General features: G+C 48.4%; 1 pseudogene; it reads right to left on the reverse strand.

The window, feature by feature from the left end:
- The window catches only part of LOC147113010 (uncharacterized), a 182848-nt pseudogene that overhangs the window by 115412 nt on the left and 45392 nt on the right, over positions 1–22044 (reverse strand).

Here is a 22044-nt window from a genome sequence, read left to right on the forward strand (position 1 = left end):
AACTCCAGCCCAATCGACATCATTCCTGCCATCCCAGGTATCAATCTGGTGAATCTTCGCTGCACTCCCTCCATGGCAAGAACATCCTTCCTCAGATAAGGCGACCAAAATTGCACACAATACTCAAGGTGTGGTCTCACCAAGGCCGTGTACAACTGCAGCAAGGTATCCTTGCTCCTGTACTCAAATCCTTTTGCTATGAAGGACAACGTAGCATTTGCCTTCTTAAGTGCCTGCTGCAGCTGCATGCTTACCTTTAGCAACTGATGCACAAGGACACCCAGGTCTCGTTGCACTTCCCCTTCTCCCAATCTATTGCTGTTCAGATAATAATCTGCCTTCCTGTTTTTGCCACCAAAGTGGATAGCCTCGCATTTATCCACATTATATTGCATCTGCCATGCATCTGCCCAATCAGCCAAACTGTCAAATCACACTGGAGTTTCTCGGCATCCTCCTCACAGCACACACGCCCACCTAGCTTTGTGTCGTCTGCAAACTTGGAGATATTGCATCTAGTTCCCTCGTCTAGATCATTATTAATATATATTGTGAATAGCTGGGGTCCTAGCACCGATCCCTGCGGTACCCCACCAGTCACTGCCTGCCACTCGGAAAAAGAGCCGTTTATTCCAACTCTTTGCTTCCTGTCTGCCAACCAGTTCTCTATCCAAGTCAGTACCTTACTCCCAATCCCATGTGCTTTAACTTTACACGCTAATCTCTTATCCAGCGCACTGTGGCGTCATGGCACAGAATGTCCTCTGGGCGGGGGACTTCAATGTCCATCACCAAGTGTGGCTCGGCAGTGGCTCGTGTTTATTCTCTCACTGCCGTGAGCCAGTCTGGCTGCTATGTCCTTCAGGACTCAGGCAGCTCGGTCAATCATGGTACTATTGAGTCACTGAGGACACCCCTTCATCGTGTCCTGTGCCCCTACCACCGTGCTAAATGGGATAGATTAAGAACACATCTAGCAGCTCAAAACTGGGCATCCATGAGGCGCTGGGCCCATCAGCAGCAACAGAATTTTATTCCACCATAATCTGTAACCTCATGGCCCGGCATATCCCTCATTCTACCATTACCATCAAACCAGCCCTGGTTCAATAAGGAGTGTTGAAGAGCATGCCAGGAGCTGCACCAAGTGTATCTGAAAACACAGGACTATATGCATGCTAAATAGCGAAAGCAGCATTTTATAGACAGAGCTAAGCAATCCGCACCCAATGGATCAGATCAAAGCTCTGCAGTCCTGCCACATCCAGTCGTGAATGGTGATGGACAATTAACAACTAACGGGAGGAGGAGGCTCCTTGAACATCCCCATCCTCAACGATGGCAGAGCACATTACGTGAGTGCAAAAGACAAGGCTGAAGCCTTCGCAACCATCTTTAGCCACGAGTGCCAAGTGGATGATGCATTACAGCTCCTGAGGTCCCACCGTCACAGAAGCCAGTCTTCAACCAATTCGCTTCACTGACATGATATCAAGAACGGTAGAGCGCACTGGATACAGCAAAGGCTCTGGGACCCGACAACATCCCCGATACAGAGCTGAAGACCTCTGCTCCAGAAATAGCTGCACCTCTATCCCAGCTGTTCCAGTACTGGCTTCTACCCGACAAAGTGGTAAATTGCCCAGGTATGTCCAGTCCACATAAAGCTGGAATAATCCAACAGCCAGTTACCACCCCATTAAGCACCTCTCCATCATCAGCAAAGTGATGGAAGCTGTCATCGACAATGCTATCAAGTGGCACTAACTCACAAATAACCTCCTCACCGATGCCCAGTTTGGTTTCCGCCAGGACCACTTGGCTCCTGACCTCATTACAACCTTGGTCCAAACATGGACAAAAGAGCTGAATTCCAGAGGTGAGGTGAGAGTGACTGTCCTCGACATCAAGGCAGCATTTGTCCGAGTGTGGCACCAAGGAGCCCTAATAAAACTGAAATCAATGGGGATCAGGGGAAAACTCTCCACTGGATGGTGTCATATCTAGCACAAAGGAAGATGGTTGTGGTTATTGGAGGCCAATCATCTCAGACCCAGGTCATCGCTCAGCAGTTACTCAGGACAGTGTCCTAGGCCCAACATCTTAGCTGCTTTGTTAATGACCTTCAGAAGTGGGGATGTTCGCTACTGATTGCACAGTGTCAAGTTACATTCGCAATTCATCAGATAATGAGGCAGTCTGTGTCCAGCACGACCTGGACAACATTCAGGTTGGGGATGATAAGTGGCAAGTAACATTTGTGCCACACAAGTGCCAGACAATGACCATCTCCAACAAGAGAGAGTCTAACCACCACCCCATGACAATCAATGGCATTACCATTGTTCAATTCCTCACCATCAACAACCTGGAGGTCACCATTGACCAGGAACTTAACTAGATCAGCCAAATAAATATTGTGGCTACAAGAGCTAGTCAGAAACTGGGTAGTCTGCGTAAGTGACTCACCACCTCCTGACTCCCCAAAGCCTTTTCACTCCCTACAAGGCACAAGTCAGGAGTGCGATGGAATATTCTCCACTTGCCTGGACAGTTGCAGCTCCATCAATACTCACGAAGCTCGACAGAATCCAAGGGAAAGCAGGCCGCTTAATCAGCCACCCATCCACCATCTTAAACATTTACTCCCTCCTCATCTATACAAACATAGAAGATAGCAGCAGGAGTAGGCCATTCGGCCCCTCGAGTCTGCTCCGCCATTTAATGAGATCATGGCTGATCATCCAAATTCAGTACCCTGGCCCTGCTTTCTCCCCATATCCCTTGATCCCTTTAGCCTTAAGAAATATATCTAACTCCTTCTTGAATATATTTAATGAATTGGCCTCAACTGCCTTCTGTGGTAGAGAATTCCACAGGTCCACCACTCTCTGGGTGAAGAAATTCCTCCTCATCTCAGTCCTAAATGGCTTACCCCTTATCTTTAGACTGTAACCCCTGGTTCTGGACTCCCCCGCCATCGGGAACATCCTTCCTGCATCTAGTCTGTCTAGCCCTGTTAGAATTTTATAAGTTTCAATGAGATCCCCTCTCATTCTTCTAAACTCCAGCCCAATCGACATCATTCCTGCCATCCCAGGTATCAATCTGGTGAATCTTCGCTGCACTCCCTCCATGGCAAGAACATCCTTCCTCAGATAAGGCGACCAAAATTGCACACAATACTCAAGGTGTGGTCTCACCAAGGCCCTGTACAACTGCAGCAAGATATCCTTGCTCCTGTACTCAAATCCTTTTGCTATGAAGGACAACGTAGCATTTGCCTTCTTAAGTGCCTGCTGCAGCTGCATGCTTACCTTTAGCAACTGATGCACAAGGACACCCAGGTCTCGTTGCACTTCCCCTTCTCCCAATCTATTGCTGTTCAGATAATAATCTGCCTTCCTGTTTTTGCCACCAAAGTGGATAGCCTCGCATTTATCCACATTATATTGCATCTGCCATGCATCTGCCCAATCAGCCAACCTGTCAAATCATACTGGAGTTTCTCGGCATCCTCCTCACGGCACACACGCCCACCCAGCTTTGTGTCGTCTGCAAACTTGGAGATATTACATCTAGTTCCCTCGTCTAGATCATCATTAATATATATTGTGAATAGCTGGGGTCCTAGCACCGATCCCTGCGGTACCCCACTAGTCACTGCCTGCCACTCGGAAAAAGAGCCGTTAATTCCAACTCTTTGCTTCCTGTCTGCCAACCAGTTCTCTATCCAAGTCAGTACCTTACCCCCAATCCCATGTGCTTTAACTTTACACGCTAATCTCTTATCCAGCGCACTGTGGCGTCATGGCACAGAATGTCCTCTGGGCGGGGGACTTCAATGTCCATCAGCAAGTGTGGCTCGGTAGTGGCTCGTGTTTATTCTCTCACTGCCGTGAGCCAGTCTGGCTGCTATGTCCTTCAGGACTCAGGCAGCTCGGTCAATCATGGTACTATTGAGTCACTGAGGACACCCCTTCATCGTGTCCTGTGCCCCTACCACCGTGCTTAATGGGATAGATTAGGAACACATCTAGCAGCTCAAAACTGGGCATCCATGAGGTGCTGGGCCCATCAGCAGCAACAGAATTTTATTCCACCATAATCTGTAACCTCATGGCCCGGCATATCCCTCATTCTACCATTACCATCAAACCAGCCCTGGTTCAATAAGGAGTGTTGAAGAGCATGCCAGGAGCTGCACCAAGTGTATCTGAAAACACAGGACTATATGCATGCTAAATAGCGAAAGCAGCATTTTATAGACAGAGCTAAGCGATCCGCACCCAATGGATCAGATCAAAGCTCTGCAGTCCTGCCACATCCAGTCGTGAATGGTGATGGACAATTAACAACTAACGGGAGGAGGAGGCTCCTTGAACATCCCCATCCTCAACGATGGCAGAGCACAGTACGTGAGTGCAAAAGACAAGGCTGAAGCCTTCGCAACCATCTTTAGCCACGAGTGCCAAGTGGATGATGCATTACAGCTCCTGAGGTCCCACCGTCACAGAAGCCAGTCTTCAACCAATTCGCTTCACTGACATGATATCAAGAACGGTAGAGCGCACTGGATACAGCAAAGGCTCTGGGACCCGACAACATCCCCGATACAGAGCTGAAGACCTCTGCTCCAGAAATAGCTGCACCTCTAGCCCAGCTGTTCCAGTACTGGCTTCTACCCGACAAAGTGGTAAATTGCCCAGGTATGTCCAGTCCACATAAAGCTGGACTAATCCAACAGCCAGTTACCACCCCATTAAGCACCTCTCCATCATCAGCAAAGTGATGGAAGCTGTCATCGACAATGCTATCAAGCGGCACTAACTCACAAATAACCTCCTCACCGATGCCCAGTTTGGTTTCCGCCAGGACCACTTGGCTCCTGACCTCATTACAACCTTGGTCCAAACATGGACAAAAGAGCTGAATTCCAGAGGTGAGGTGAGAGTGACTGTCCTCGGCATCAAGGCAGCATTTGTCCGAGTGTGGCACCAAGGAGCCCTAATAAAACTGAAATCAATGGGGATCAGGGGAAAACTCTCCACTGGATGGTGTCATATCTAGCACAAAGGAAGATGGTTGTGGTTATTGGAGGCCAATCATCTCAGACCCAGGTCATCGCTCAGCAGTTACTCAGGACAGTGTCCTAGGCCCAACATCTTAGCTGCTTTGTTAATGACCTTCAGAAGTGGGGATGTTCGCTACTGATTGCACAGTGTCAAGTTACATTCGCAATTCATCAGATAATGAGGCAGTCTGTGTCCAGCACGACCTGGACAACATTCAGGTTGGGGATGATAAGTGGCAAGTAACATTTGTGCCACACAAGTGCCAGACAATGACCATCTCCAACAAGAGAGAGTCTAACCACCACCCCATGACAATCAATGGCATTACCATTGTTCAATTCCTCACCATCAACAACCTGGAGGTTACCATTGACCAGGAACTTAACTAGATCAGCCAAATAAATATTGTGGCTACAAGAGCTAGTCAGAAACTGGGTAGTCTGCGTAAGTGACTCACCACCTCCTGACTCCCCAAAGCCTTTTCACTCCCTACAAGGCACAAGTCAGGAGTGCGATGGAATATTCTCCACTTGCCTGGACAGTTGCAGCTCCATCAATACTCACGAAGCTCGACAGAATCCAAGGGAAAGCAGGCCGCTTAATCAGCCACCCATCCACCATCTTAAACATTTACTCCCTCCTCATCCATAGAAACATAGAAGATAGCAGCAGGAGTAGGCCATTCGGCCCCTCGAGTCTGCTCCGCCATTTAATGAGATCATGGCTGATCATCCAAATTCAGTACCCTGGCCCTGCTTTCTCCCCATATCCCTTGATCCCTTTAGCCTTAAGAAATATATCTAACTCCTTCTTGAATATATTTAATGAATTGGCCTCAACTGCCTTCTGTGGTAGAGAATTCCACAGGTCCACCACTCTCTGGGTGAAGAAATTCCTCCTCATCTCAGTCCTAAATGGCTTACCCCTTATCTTTAGACTGTAACCCCTGGTTCTGGACTCCCCCGCCATCGGGAACATCCTTCCTGCATCTAGTCTGTCTAGCCCTGTTAGAATTTTATAAGTATCAATGAGATCCCCTCTCATTCTTCTAAACTCCAGCCCAATCGACATCATTCCTGCCATCCCAGGTATCAATCTGGTGAATCTTCGCTGCACTCCCTCCATGGCAAGAACATCCTTCCTCAGATAAGGCGACCAAAATTGCACACAATACTCAAGGTGTGGTCTCACCAAGGCCCTGTACAACTGCAGCAAGATATCCTTGCTCCTGTACTCAAATCCTTTTGCTATGAAGGACAACGTAGCATTTGCCTTCTTAAGTGCCTGCTGCAGCTGCATGCTTACCTTTAGCAACTGATGCACAAGGACACCCAGGTCTCGTTGCACTTCCCCTTCTCCCAACCTATTGCTGTTCAGATAATAATCTGCCTTCCTGTTTTTGCCACCAAAGTGGATAGCCTCGCATTTATCCACATTATATTGCATCTGCCATGCATCTGCCCAATCAGCCAACCTGTCAAATCATACTGGAGTTTCTCGGCATCCTCCTCACGGCACACACGCCCACCCAGCTTTGTGTCGTCTGCAAACTTGGAGATATTACATCTAGTTCCCTCGTCTAGATCATCATTAATATATATTGTGAATAGCTGGGGTCCTAGCACCGATCCCTGCGGTACCCCACCAGTCACTGCCTGCCACTCGGAAAAAGAGCCGTTTATTCCAACTCTTTGCTTCCTGTCTGCCAACCAGTTCTCTATCCAAGTCAGTACCTTACCCCCAATCCCATGTGCTTTAACTTTACACGCTAATCTCTTATCCAGCGCACTGTGGCGTCATGGCACAGAATGTCCTCTGGGCGGGGGACTTCAATGTCCATCACCAAGTGTGGCTCGGTAGTGGCTCGTGTTTATTCTCTCACTGCTGTGAGCCAGTCTGGCTGCTATGTCCTTCAGGACTCAGGCAGCTCGGTCAATCATGGTACTATTGAGTCACTGAGGACACTCCTTCATCGTGTCCTGTGCCCCTACCACCGTGCTAAATGGGATAGATTAAGAACACATCTAGCAGCTCAAAACTGGGCATTATGAAGCGCTGGGCCCATCAGAAGCAACAGAATTTTATTCCACCATAATCTGTAACCTCATGGCCCGGCATATCCCTCATTCTACCATTACCATCAAACCAGCCCTGGTTCAATAAGGAGTGTTGAAGAGCATGCCAGGAGCTGCACCAAGTGTATCTGAAAACACAGGACTATATGCATGCTAAATAGCGAAAGCAGCATTTTATAGACACAGCTAAGCGATCCGCACCCAATGGATCAGATCAAAGCTCTGCAGTCCTGCCACATCCAGTCGTGAATGGTGATGGACAATTAACAACTAACGGGAGGAGGAGGCTCCTTGAACATCCCCATCCTCAACGATGGCAGAGCACAGTACGTGAGTGCAAAAGACAAGGCTGAAGCCTTCGCAACCATCTTTAGCCACGAGTGCCAAGTGGATGATGCATTACAGCTCCTGAGGTCCCACCGTCACAGAAGCCAGTCTTCAACCAATTCGCTTCACTGACATGATATCAAGAACGGTAGAGCGCACTGCATAGAGCAAAGGCTCTGGGACCCGACAACATCCCCGATACAGAGCTGAAGACCTCTGCTCCAGAAATAGCTGCACCTCTAGCCCAGCTGTTCCAGTACTGGCTTCTACCCGACAAAGTGGTAAATTGCCCAGGTATGTCCAGTCCACATAAAGCTGGACTAATCCAACAGCCAGTTACCACCCCATTAAGCACCTCTCCATCATCAGCAAAGTGATGGAAGCTGTCATCGACAATGCTATCAAGCGGCACTAACTCACAAATAACCTCCTCACCGATGCCCAGTTTGGTTTCCGCCAGGACCACTTGGCTCCTGACCTCATTACAACCTTGGTCCAAACATGGACAAAAGAGCTGAATTCCAGAGGTGAGGTGAGGGTGACTGTCCTCGACATCAAGGCAGCATTTATCCGAGTGTGGCACCAAGGAGCCCTAATAAAACTGAAATCAATGGGGATCAGGGGAAAACTCTCCACTGGATGGTGTCATATCTAGCACAAAGGAAGATGGTTGTGGTTATTGGAGGCCAATCATCTCAGACCCAGGTCATCGCTCAGCAGTTACTCAGGACAGTGTCCTAGGCCCAACATTTTAGCTGCTTTGTTAATGACCTTCAGAAGTGGGGATGTTCGCTACTGATTGCACAGTGTCAAGTTACATTCGCAATTCATCAGATAATGAGGCAGTCTGTGTCCAGCACGACCTGGACAACATTCAGGTTGGGGATGATAAGTGGCAAGTAACATTTGTGCCACACAAGTGTCAGACAATGACCATCTCCAACAAGAGAGAGTCTAACCACCACCCCATGACAATCAATGGCATTACCATTGTTGAATTCCTCACCATCAACAACCTGGGGGTCACCATTGACCAGGAACTTAACTAGATCAGCCAAATAAATATTGTGGCTACAAGAGCTAGTCAGACACTGGGTAGTCTGCGTAAGTGACTCACCACCTCCTGACTCCCCAAAGCCTTTTCACTCCCTACAAGGCACAAGTCAGGAGTGCGATGGAATATTCTCCACTTGCCTGGACAGTTGCAGCTCCATCAATACTCACGAAGCTCGACAGAATCCAAGGGAAAGCAGGCCGCTTAATCAGCCACCCATCCACCATCTTAAACATTTACTCCCTCCTCATCCATAAAAACATAGAAGATAGCAGCAGGAGTAGGCCATTCGGCCCCTCGAGTCTGCTCCGCCATTTAATGAGATCATGGCTGATCATCCAAATTCAGTACCCTGGCCCTGCTTTCTCCCCATATCCCTTGATCCCTTTAGCCTTAAGAAATATATCTAACTCCTTCTTGAATATATTTAATGAATTGGCCTCAACTGCCTTCTGTGGTAGAGAATTCCACAGGTCCACCACTCTCTGGGTGAAGAAATTCCTCCTAATCTCAGTCCTAAATGGCTTACCCCTTATCATTCGACTGTAACCCCTGGTTCTGGACTCCCCCGCCATCGGGAACATCCTTCCTGCATCTAGTCTGTCTATCCCTGTTAGAATTTTATAAGTTTCAATGAGATCCCCTCTCATTCTTCTAAACTCCAGCCCAATCGACATCATTCCTGCCATCCCAGGTATCAATCTGGTGAATCTTCGCTGCACTCCCTCCATGGCAAGAACATCCTTCCTCAGATAAGGCGACCAAAATTGCACACAATACTCAAGGTGTGGTCTCACCAAGGCCCTGTACAACTGCAGCAAGATATCCTTGCTCCTGTACTCAAATCCTTTTGCTATGAAGGACAACGTAGCATTTGCCTTCTTAAGTGCCTGCTGCAGCTGCATGCTTACCTTTAGCAACTGATGCACAAGGACACCCAGGTCTCGTTGCACTTCCCCTTCTCCCAATCTATTGCTGTTCAGATAATAATCTGCCTTCCTGTTTTTGCCACCAAAGTGGATAGCCTCGCATTTATCCACATTATATTGCATCTGCCATGCATCTGCCCCATCAGCCAACCTGTCAAATCATACTGGAGTTTCTCGGCATCCTCCTCACGGCACACACGCCCACCCAGCTTTGTGTCGTCTGCAAACTTGGAGATATTACATCTAGTTCCCTCGTCTAGATCATCATTAATATATATTGTGAATAGCTGGGGTCCTAGCACCGATCCCTGCGGTACCCCACTAGTCACTGTCTGCCACTCGGAAAAAGAGCCGTTTATTCCAACTCTTTGCTTCCTGTCTGCCAACCAGTTCTCTATCCAAGTCAGTACCTTACCCCCAATCCCATGTGCTTTAACTTTACACGCTAATCTCTTATCCAGCGCACTGTGGCGTCATGGCACAGAATGTCCTCTGGGCGGGGGACTTCAATGTCCATCACCAAGTGTGGCTCGGTAGTGGCTCGTGTTTATTCTCTCACTGCTGTGAGCCAGTCTGGCTGCTATGTCCTTCAGGACTCAGGCAGCTCGGTCAATCATGGTACTATTGAGTCACTGAGGACACCCCTTCATCGTGTCCTGTGCCCCTACCACCGTGCTAAATGGGATAGATTAAGAACACATCTAGCAGCTCAAAACTGGGCATCCATGAGGCGCTGGGCCCATCAGCAGCAACAGAATTTTATTCCACCATAATCTGTAACCTCATGGCCTGGCATATCCCTCATTCTACCATTACCATCAAACCAGCCCTGGTTCAATAAGGAGTGTTGAAGAGCATGCCAGGAGCTGCACCAAGTGTATCTGAAAACACAGGACTATATGCATGCTAAATAGCGAAAGCAGCATTTTATAGACACAGCTAAGCGATCCGCACCCAATGGATCAGATCAAAGCTCTGCAGTCCTGCCACATCCAGTCGTGACTGATGATGGACAATTAACAACTAACGGGAGGAGGAGGCTCCTTGAACATCCCCATCCTCAACGATGGCAGAGCACAGTACGTGAGTGCAAAAGACAAGGCTGAAGCCTTCGCAACCATCTTTAGCCACGAGTGCCAAGTGGATGATGCATTACAGCTCCTGAGGTCCCACCGTCACAGAAGCCAGTCTTCAACCAATTCGCTTCACTGACATGATATCAAGAACGGTAGAGCGCACTGGATACAGCAAAGGCTCTGAGACCTGACAACATCCCCGATACAGAGCTGAAGACCTCTGCTCCAGAAATAGCTGCATCTCTAGCCCAGCTGTTCCAGTACTGGCTTCTACCCGACAAAGTGGTAAATTGCCCAGGTATGTCCAGTCCACATAAAGCTGGACTAATCCAACAGCCAGTTACCACCCCATTAAGCACCTCTCCATCATCAGCAAAGTGATGGAAGCTGTCATCGACAATGCTATCAAGCGGCACTAACTCACAAGTAACCTCCTCACCGATGCCCAGTTTGGTTTCTGCCAGGACCACTTGGCTCCTGACCTCATTACAACCTTGGTCCAAACATGGACAAAAGAGCTGAATTCCAGAGGTGAGGTGAGAGTGACTGTCCTCGACATCAAGGCAGCATTTGCCCGAGTGTGGCACCAAGGAGCCCTAATAAAACTGAAATCAATGGGAATCAGGGGAAAACTCTCCACTGGATGGTGTCATATCTAGCACAAAGGAAGATGGTTCTGGTTATTGGAGGCCAATCATCTCAGACCCAGGTCATCGCTGCAGCAGTTACTCAGGACAGTGTCCTAGGCCCAACATCTTAGCTGCTTTGTTAATGACCTTCAGAAGTGGGGATGTTCGCTACTGATTGCACAGTGTCAAGTTACATTCGCAATTCATCAGATAATGAGGCAGTCTGTGTCCAGCACGACCTGGACAACATTCAGGTTGGGGATGATAAGTGGCAAGTAACATTTGTGCCACACAAGTGCCAGACAATGACCATCTCCAACAAGAGAGAGTCTAACCACCACCCCATGACAATCAATGGCATTACCATTGTTGAATTCCTCACCATCAACAACCTGGGGGTCACCATTGACCAGGAACTTAACTAGATCCGCCAAATAAATATTGTGGCTACAATAGCTAGTCAGACACTGGGTAGTCTGCGTAAGTGACTCACCACCTCCTGACTCCCCAAAGCCTTTTCACTCCCTACAAGGCACAAGTCAGGAGTGCGATGGAATATTCTCCACTTGCCTGGACAGTTGCAGCTCCATCAATACTCACGAAGCTCGACAGAATCCAAGGGAAAGCAGGCCGCTTAATCAGCCACCCATCCACCATCTTAAACATTTACTCCCTCCTCATCCATAGAAACATAGAAGATAGCAGCAGGAGTAGGCCATTCGGCCCCTCGAGTCTGCTCCGCCATTTAATGAGATCATGGCTGATCATCCAAATTCAGTACCCTGGCCCTGCTTTCTCCCCATATCCCTTGATCCCTTTAGCCTTAAGAAATATATCTAACTCCTTCTTGAATATATTTAATGAATTGGCCTCAACTGCCTTCTGTGGTAGAGAATTCCACAGGTCCACCACTCTCTGGGTGAAGAAATTCCTCCTAATCTCAGTCCTAAATGGCTTACCCCTTATCATTAGACTGTAACCCCTGGTTCTGGACTCCCCTGCCATCGGGAACATCCTTCCTGCATCTAGTCTGTCTATCCCTGTTAGAATTTTATAAGTTTCAATGAGATCCCCTCTCATTCTTCTAAACTCCAGCCCAATCGACATCATTCCTGCCATCCCAGGTATCAATCTGGTGAATCTTCGCTGCACTCTCTCCATGGCAAGAACATCCTTCCTCAGATAAGGCGACCAAAATTGCACACAATACTCAAGGTGTGGTCTCACCAAGGCCCTGTACAACTGCAGCAAGATATCCTTGCTCCTGTACTCAAATCCTTTTGCTATGAAGGACAACGTAGCATTTGCCTTCTTAAGTGCCTGCTGCAGCTGCATGCTTACCTTTAGCAACTGATGCACAAGGACACCCAGGTCTCGTTGCACTTCCCCTTCTCCCAATCTATTGCTGTTCAGATAATAATCTGCCTTCCTGTTTTTGCCACCAAAGTGGATAGCCTCGCATTTATCCACATTATATTGCATCTGCCATGCATCTGCCCCATCAGCCAACCTGTCAAATCATACTGGAGTTTCTCGGCATCCTCCTCACGGCACACACGCCCACCCAGCTTTGTGTCGTCTGCAAACTTGGAGATATTACATCTAGTTCCCTCGTCTAGATCATCATTAATATATATTGTGAATAGCTGGGGTCCTAGCACCGATCCCTGCGGTACCCCACTAGTCACTGCCTGCCACTCGGAAAAAGAGCCGTTTATTCCAACTGTTTGCTTCCTGTCTGCCAACCAGTTCTCTATCCAAGTCAGTACCTTACCCCCAATCCCATGTGCTTTAACTTTACATGCTAATCTCTTATCCAGCGCACTGTGGCGTCATGGCACAGAATGTCCTCTGGGCGGGGGTCTTCAATGTCCATCACCAAGTGTGGCTCGGTAGTGGCTCGTGTTTATTCTCTCACTGCTGTGAGCCAGTCTGGCTGCTATGTCCTTCAGGACTCAGGCAGCTCGGTCAATCATGGTACTATTGAGTCACTGAGGACACCCCTTCATCGTGTCCTGTGCCCCTACCACCGTGCTAAATGGGATAGATTAAGAACACATCTAGCAGCTCAAAACTGGGCATCCATGAGGCGCTGGGCCCATCAGCAGCAACAGAATTTTATTCCACCATAATCTGTAACCTCATGGCCTGGCATATCCCTCATTCTACCATTACCATCAAACCAGCCCTGGTTCAATAAGGAGTGTTGAAGAGCATGCCAGGAGCTGCACCAAGTGTATCTGAAAACACAGGACTATATGCATGCTAAATAGCGAAAGCAGCATTTTATAGACACAGCTAAGCGATCCGCACCCAATGGATCAGATCAAAGCTCTGCAGTCCTGCCACATCCAGTCGTGAATGGTGATGGACAATTAACAACTAACGGGAGGAGGAGGCTCCTTGAACATCCCCATCCTCAACGATGGCAGAGCACAGTACGTGAGTGCAAAAGACAAGGCTGAAGCCTTCGCAACCATCTTTAGCCACGAGTGCCAAGTGGATGATGCATTACAGCTCCTGAGGTCCCACCGTCACAGAAGCCAGTCTTCAACCAATTCGCTTCACTGACATGATATCAAGAACGGTAGAGCGCACTGGATACAGCAAAGGCTCTGGGACCCGACAACATCCCCGATACAGAGCTGAAGACCTCTGCTCCAGAAATAGCTGCACCTCCAGCCCAGCTGTTCCAGTACTGGCTTCTACCCGACAAAGTGGTAAATTGCCCAGGTATGTCCAGTCCACATAAAGCTGGACTAATCCAACAGCCAGTTACCACCCCATTAAGCACCTCTCCATCATCAGCAAAGTGATGGAAGCTGTCATCGACAATGCTATCAAGCGGCACTAACTCACAAATAACCTCCTCACCGATGCCCAGTTTGGTTTCCGGCAGGACCACTTGGCTCCTGACCGCATTACAACCTTGGTCCAAACATGGACAAAAGAGCTGAATTCCACAGGTGAGGTGAGAGTGACTGTCCTCGACACCAAGGCAGCATTTGTCCGAGTGTGGCACCAAGGAGCCCTAATAAAACTGAAATCAATGGGGATCAGGGGAAAACTCTCCACTGGATGGTGTCATATCTAGCACAAAGGAAGATGGTTGTGGTTATTGGAGGCCAATCATCTCAGACCCAGGTCATCGCTGCAGCAGTTACTCAGGACAGTGTCCTAGGCCCAACATCTTCGCTGCTTTGTTAATGACCTTCAGAAGTGGGGATGTTCGCTACTGATTGCACAGTGTCAAGTTACATTCGCAATTCATCAGATAATGAGGCAGTCTGTGTCCAGCACGACCTGGACAACATTCAGGTTGGGGATGATAAGTGGCAAGTAACATTTGTGCCACACAAGTGCCAGACAATGACCATCTCCAACAAGAGAGAGTCTAACCAGCACCCCATGACAATCAATGGCATTACCATTGTTGAATTCCCCACCATCAACATCCTGGGGGTCACCATTGACCAGGAACTTAACTAGATCAGCCAAATAAATATTGTGGCTACAAGAGCTAGTCAGACATTGGGTAGTCTGCGTAAGTGACTCACCACCTCCTGACTCCCCAACGCCTTTTCACTCCCTACAAGGCACTAGTCAGGAGTGCGATGGAATATTCTCCACTTGCCTGGACAGTTGCAGCTCCATCAATACTCACGAAGCTCGACAGAATCCAAGGGAAAGCAGGCCGCTTAATCAGCCACCCACCCACCATCTTAAACATTTACTCCCTCCTCATCCATAGAAACATAGAAGATAGCAGCAGGAGTAGGCCATTCGGCCCCTCGAGTCTGCTCTGCCATTTAATGAGATCATGGCTGATCATCCAAATTCAGTACCCTGGCCCTGCTTTCTCCCCATATCCCTTGATCCCTTTAGCCTTAAGAAATATATCTAACTCCTTCTTGAATATATTTAATGAATTGGCCTCAACTGCCTTCTGTGGTAGAGAATTCCACAGGTCCACCACTCTCTGGGTGAAGAAATTCCTCCTCATCTCAGTCCTAAATGGCTTACCCCTTATCATTAGACTGTAACCCCTGGTTCTGGACTCCCCCGCCATCGGGAACATCCTTCCTGCATCTAGTCTGTCTATCCCTGTTAGAATTTTATAAGTTTCAATGAGATCCCCTCTCATTCTTCTAAACTCCAGCCCAATCGACATCATTCCTGCCATCCCAGGTATCAATCTGGTGAATCTTCACTGCACTCCCTCCATGGCAAGAACATCCTTCCTCAGATAAGGCGATCAAAATTGCGCACAATACTCAAGGTGTGGTCTCACCAAGGCCCTGTACAACTGCAGCAAGATATCCTTGCTCCTGTACTCAAATCCTTTTGCTATGAAGGACAATGTAGCATTTGCCTTCTTAAGTGCCTGCTGCACCTGCATGCTTACCTTTAGCAACTGGTGCACAAGGGCACCCAGGTCTCGTTGCACTTCCCCTTCTCCCAATCTATTGCTGTTCAGATAATAATCTGCCTTCCTGTTTTTGCCATCAAAGTGGATATCCTCGCACTTATCCACATTATATTGCATCTGCCATGCATCTGCCCAATCACCCAACCTGTCAAATCATTCTGGAGTTTCTCGGCATCCTCCTCACAGCGCACACTCCCACCCAGCTTTGTGTCGTCTGCAAACTTGGAGATATTACATCTAGTTCCCTCGTCTAGATCATTAATATATATTGTGAAAAGCTGGGGTCCTAGCACCGATCCCTGCGGTACCCCACTAGTCACTGCCTGCCACTCGGAAAAAGAGCCGTTTATTCCAACTCTTTGCTTCCTGTCTGCCAACCAGTTCTCAATCCAAGTCAGTACCTTACCCCCAATCCCATGTGCTTTAACTTTACACGCTAATCTCTTATCCAGCGCACTGTGGCGTCATGGCACAGAATGTCCTCTGGGCGGGGGACTTCAATGTCCATCACCAAGTGTGGCTCGGTAGTGGCTCGTGTTTATTCTCTCACTACCTGCCGTGAGCCAGTCTGGCTGCTATGTCCTTCAGGACTCAGGCAGCTCGGTCAATCATGGTACTATTGAGTCACTGAGGACACCCCTTCATCGTGTCCTGTGGCCCTACCACCGTGCTAAATGGGATAGATTAAGAACACATCTAGCAGCTCAAAACTGGGCATCCATGCGGCGCTGTGGGCCCATCAGCAGCTTCAGAATTTTATTCCACCATAATCTGTAACCTCATGGCCCAGCATATCCCTCATTCTACCATTACCATCAAACCAGCCCTGGTTGAGTAAGGAGTGTTGAAGGGCATGCCAGGAGCTGCACCAGGTGTACCTGAAAATCAGAAACCAACTTGGTGAAGTTACAACACAGGACTATATGCATGCTAAACAGCGGAAGCAGCATGCTATAGAAAGAGCTAAGCGATCCCACACCCAATCGATCAGATCAAAGCTCTGCAGTCCTTCCACATCCAGTCGTGAATGGTGATGGACAATTAACAACTAACGGGAGGAGGAGGCTCCTTGAACATCCCCATCCTCAACGATGGTGGAGCACAGCACGTGAGTGCAAAAGACAAGGCTGAAGCCTTCGCAACCATCTTCAGTCACAACTGCCAAGTGGATGATGCATCTCGGCCTGCTCCTGAGGTCCCCACCTTCACTGAAGCCAGTCTTCAGCCAATTCACTTCACTCCACATGATATCAAGAACAGTAGAGCGCACTGGATACAGCAAAGACTGTGGGCCCCGGCAACATCCCAGCTGCAGAGCTGAAGACCTGTGCTCCAGAACTAGCTGCACCTCTAGCCAAGCTGATCCAGTACTGGCATCTACCCGACAACATTACAATTCGTCAGAAAATGAGTCAGTCATGCAGCAAGACCTGGGCAATGTTCAGGTCAGGGATGATATGTGGCAAGTAACATTTGTACCACACAAGCACCAGACAATGTTCATCGCCAACAAGAGAAAGTCTAACCAGCTCCCCGTGACGTTCAATGGCATTACCATCGTTGAATCCCCCACCATCAAATCCTGGGGTTCACCATTTACCAGACACTGAACTAGACCAGCCACTTAAATACTGTGGCTGCAAGAACTAGGCAGAAGCTGGGTATTTAGCGGCGAGTGTCTCACCTCCTGACTTCCCAGACCTTTCCACCACCTACAAAGCACAAGTCAGGAGTGTGATGGAATACTCTCCATGTCCTTGGATGAGTGCAGCTCCAACAACACTCAAATACCTCAACACCATCCAGGACAAAGCAGCCTGCTTGATTGGCATCCCATCCACCACCTTAAGCATTTACTGCCTCCTCCACCGGCACACTGTGGCTGCAGTGTGTTCAATCTACAAGATGCACTGCAGCAACTCAGCAAGGCTTCCACGACAGCACCTCCCAAACCTGCGGCCTCTATCACCTCAAAGGACAAGGGAAGCAAGGCTTCCACCACCACCTCCAAGTTCCCCTCCAAGTCTCACAGAATTCTGGAACTCCCTGCCTAACAGCACTATGGGAGAACCTTCACAACACGGATTGCAGCGGTTCAAGAAGGCGGCTCACCACCACCTTCTCAAGGGTAACTAGGGATGGGCAATAAATGCTGGCCTTGCGAGTGATGCCCACATCCCGAGAATGAATAAATTAGAATTAAAAACGTGTTTTTTATATATTGTGTTTCTTGTTTTTCTTAATTGTAACTTAATTTTGCTTTAACCTTTTCCTGTTCTCGTGTCCTCTTTTTCTATTTACTTTTTTAGCCTCCACAGTCATTCTATTCCTAAGTCCCAGAGATTTGTTCCAACAAATTTGCCTTCGGCCTCAATCACGCTCTGCTTCTACTGGGTCTGGGCCCTCCACCTGGGTTCACAATTACAAAAAATAAACGGCAGAAAAGTCTGTAAACTAAGGGAAGGAATCAAAGGAAGACCAGTCAGGTCAACCCGAGTTTTTGATACAGGAGATGGTAAAGGGATGTTCTGCTGCTGATGGGAGAAAAAGACCCAAGGGCAGTGCTGGTGACATTAGAGCAGATCCTCCTCCCACTCATGAAGTGCCAGAGACTGGATTCTACATCAGTCGCATGAAGCTTTCCATGGCTATGGAAATGTCATCTAAGTACTTCAGAGGGACAGGGCCTTGTGTCCCCAATCTGGCCCAGCATTAACAGGAATGGTGACTAACAGAGCCAGAAGTTACCACTTGTGTCTCCAAAGAGTTATGGGTGAGGTAAAAGAGGAGAAATGTTCTCTATAAATTTCCCCACTGATTCAGCGTTGGCCAGTGTCTGTACATTGGTCAGCTCTGTACCATCAGCCTCTGGAGAGGAAACATAACAATAAACTGAATTTAAACAAATTGGATGTTAGAAACAAATGGCGCGATTCACTGTAAGCCCAGCTAATGGGGCCAACCCACTCCATAATCAGCAGTGGGAAAGTGAAAGTGGGAAATGTTGATACTCCTATTCAGTCCATGGCACAGCACATTCGTGCTTGTGTCCCGGTTATTACAGATTAGTATCTTCCTTCCTTCATTTTTTCCTTCCTTCCTGCAGGATCAAATTTAATCTGTCTATAATTCAGATCTTCCCATTAATCAATAGTTCAGTGCTATTTGTCTTTGTCCTGTTTGGTTTCCAATACCTTTGTAACAGGCCTCAATATGTGTTAATCTGGAATTGACTGTTACTCCTCTGGAGCTGGAGGCACTCAGGATTAATTGTGGACACAAACATTTCTGACACATGTATCTGGTATGAATACACCATGATCTGAGGAACCTCATTTTGTTCAGAATCCAGCTCCTCAAAGCTTTACATTTTCTGATTCTTTCCTTCACCATCTCTTGTGTCGAGTGACTGACTGTCTTTTGCAGCAGAGCTGCCGTTGTCTCCCTCCACAGGGGAACTCCAGCATTTCTCGATCTTTCACAGCACAGCAACAGGTGTGGGCAAGATGGATGTTGATGAGTGTGGCTGCACATGTCCTACCTCTTTGGTGTCACTCTCTTGTCACATGTCTAGTGCTGGAAATGCGCTGTCAGGAAATGCGTGACATCTGAAGGACAGCCCTGGTTTTCAAAGCTGAGCTGAAATTAAAAAATTGAAGAGGTCAAAGGTGGGAAATTCCTTAGGCTTGCCGTCACACACCCGCAATATTCCAACTGCAACCACAAGAAAATGATAAAGTAGGATGGGTGCGGACAGGGGTTCATCTCTAGAGGTTGTTAATGTACCTGCAGAGTTAGTGTCGCACCATCCCAGGGTCAGCTCCTGTGTTTGGGATGTTTTGTGCTCTCGTGCTGATCTCTGTGAGTATACAGAAAGTATCTGAGTTCAGGCCAGTGCTGGGTATATGAAAGAAATAGTCAATGAAAGTATCAGTCAATCTCAGTTAATGCAGAGTAAAGCTCCCTCTACACTGTCTCAACAAACACTCACAGGGAAGGTACAGCACGGGTTAGATACAGAGTAAAGTTCCTTCTACAGTGTCCCATCAAACACTCCCAGGCCTGGTATAGCACTGGTTAGATACAGAGTAAAGCCTCCCACTTTACATTACCATCTAACATTCCCAGGCCAGGTACAGTACAACTTAGATGAAGTGTAAAGCTCTCTCTAAATTGGTTGATCACACACAGCCAACTCAGATCCAGCATGTTTTAAATTCAGCGTACAGCTCCTCTGACACTACCCAATGAAGCACACCAGCTCAGGTACGGCATGGGATGAACTTAGAATAAAAATCCCTCTACATGTAAGTGTCAAGCAGTCCCAAGTATGATTAGGCACTTTAGAGCCTTCCGTACTCAATATCGAGTTCAACAATTTCAGATCATAACCTCGGCCCCCATTGCATTTTTACTTATATTTTTTATCCACACCTTTGTTTTGGCCCCCCCCTTTTTTTTCTCTCCCACATGGCAGCTGTCTCCCATTCTGCCAGCGCATTTCACACCTAATCTAGAGCTGTCTTTTGTCTCCACTAGTCCTATCACCATCTCGTCTCGTTTTGAATACCTCTTTGGGTTGAGGCGCCAAACTGGCGCCAAGTTCGCCTGGGCGCTGGTTTTTGCGCAGCGTTCGAAGCTGTAGCGATCGTCAGAAATTCAGTTGAAGTGCCCCTAGAGGGAGATGGGGCGAGGCTCGAGGCGCTCCGCGTCCCTCTTAGGGCGCTGAAACTGAATATCGCAGCGCAACGTGCCGCAGCGCCATACGCTGCGACACGGCATGCTGTGGTACTGCAGGCCTTCCTCCCACTGTTAAGGGGGAGGGGCCTGCAACAGCGCGAACCCCGATCGCGAGTTCCGGCAAAAGAGCCCGGCACCAAGGAGAAGTGCCGGGCTCTCGGGAAACAGCCGGCAATGCCGCGGGGGGGGGGACCAGGAGGCCGGGGACGGAGGTGCTGGCAGGCGGCCGCCGAAAAAGCGGCCGCCCTGCACCTCCACCTTAACTTGCGCCTCTGCCGGTGCAAGAAGGCCCTGTGAACCGGGCGCGGGCAGCGAACAGCGCTACAGCGGCGTTCGCTACCAAATATCGCGTTCGGGGCATGAATGGGGCGCTGCGCACACCGATGACGTCGGCACACCTACAAGGCACAAGTCAGGAGTGCGATGGAATATTCTCCACTTGCCTGGACAGTTGCAGCTCCATCAATACTCACGAAGCTCGACAGAATCCAGGGGAAAGCAGGCCGCTTAATCAGCCACCCATCCAACATCTTAAACATTTACTCCCTCCTCATCCATAGAAACATAGAAGATAGCAGCAGGAGTAGGCCATTCGGCCCCTCGAGTCTGCTCCGCCATTTAATGAGATCATGGCTGATCATCCAAATTCAGTACCCTGGCCCTGCTTTCTCCCCATCTCCCTTGATCCCTTTAGCCTTAAGAAATATATCTAACTGCTTCTTGAATATATTTAATGAATTGGCCTCAACTGCCTTCTGTGGTAGAGAATTCCACAGGTTCACCACTCTCTGGGTGAAGAAATTCCTCCTCATCTCATTCCTAAATGGCTTACCCCTTATCTTTAGACTGTAACCCCTGGTTCTGGACTCCCCCGCCATCGGGAACATCCTTCCTGCATCTAGTCTGTCTAGCCCTGTTAGAATTTTATAAGTTTCAATGAGATCCCCTCTCATTCTTCTAAACTCCAGCCCAATCGACATCATTCCTGCTATCCCAGGTATCAATCTGGTGAATCTTTGCTGCACTCCCTCCATGGCAAGAACATCCTTCCTCAGATAAGGTGACCAAAATTGCACACAATACTCAAGGTGTGGTCTCACCAAGGCCCTGTACAACTGCAGCAAGACATTCTTGCTCCTGTACTCAAATCCTTTTGCAATGAAGGCCAACGTAGCATTTGCCTTCTTAAGTGCCTGCTGCACCTGCATGCTTACCTTTAGCAACTGGTGCACAAGGACACCCAGGTCTCGTTGCACTTCCCCTTCTCCCAATCTATTGCTGTTCAGATAATAATCTGCCTTCCTGTTTTTGCCATCAAAGTGGATAACCTCGCACTTATCCACATTATATTGCATCTGCCATGCATCTGCCCAATCACCCAACCTGTCAAATCATACTGGAGTTTCTCGGCATCATCCTCACAGCACACACGCCCACCCAGCTTTGTGTCGTCTGCAAACTTGGAGATATTACATCTAGTTCCCTCGTCTAGATCATTAATATATACTGTGAATAGCTGGGGTCCTAGCGCCGATCCCTGCGGTACCCCACAAGTCACTGCCTGCCACTCGGAAAAAGAGCTGTTTATTCCAACTCTTTGCCTCCTGTCTGCAAACCAGTTCTCTATCCAAGTCAGTACCTTACCCTCAATCCCATGTGCTTTAACTTTACACGCTAATCTCTTATCCAGCGCACTGTGGCGTCATGGCA

This window comes from Somniosus microcephalus, chromosome 9 (genome assembly GCF_052327205.1).
Source record: "Somniosus microcephalus isolate GS21.2 chromosome 9, FLI_Smic_1.0, whole genome shotgun sequence".
NCBI classification, from domain to species: Eukaryota; Metazoa; Chordata; class Chondrichthyes; order Squaliformes; family Somniosidae; genus Somniosus; species Somniosus microcephalus.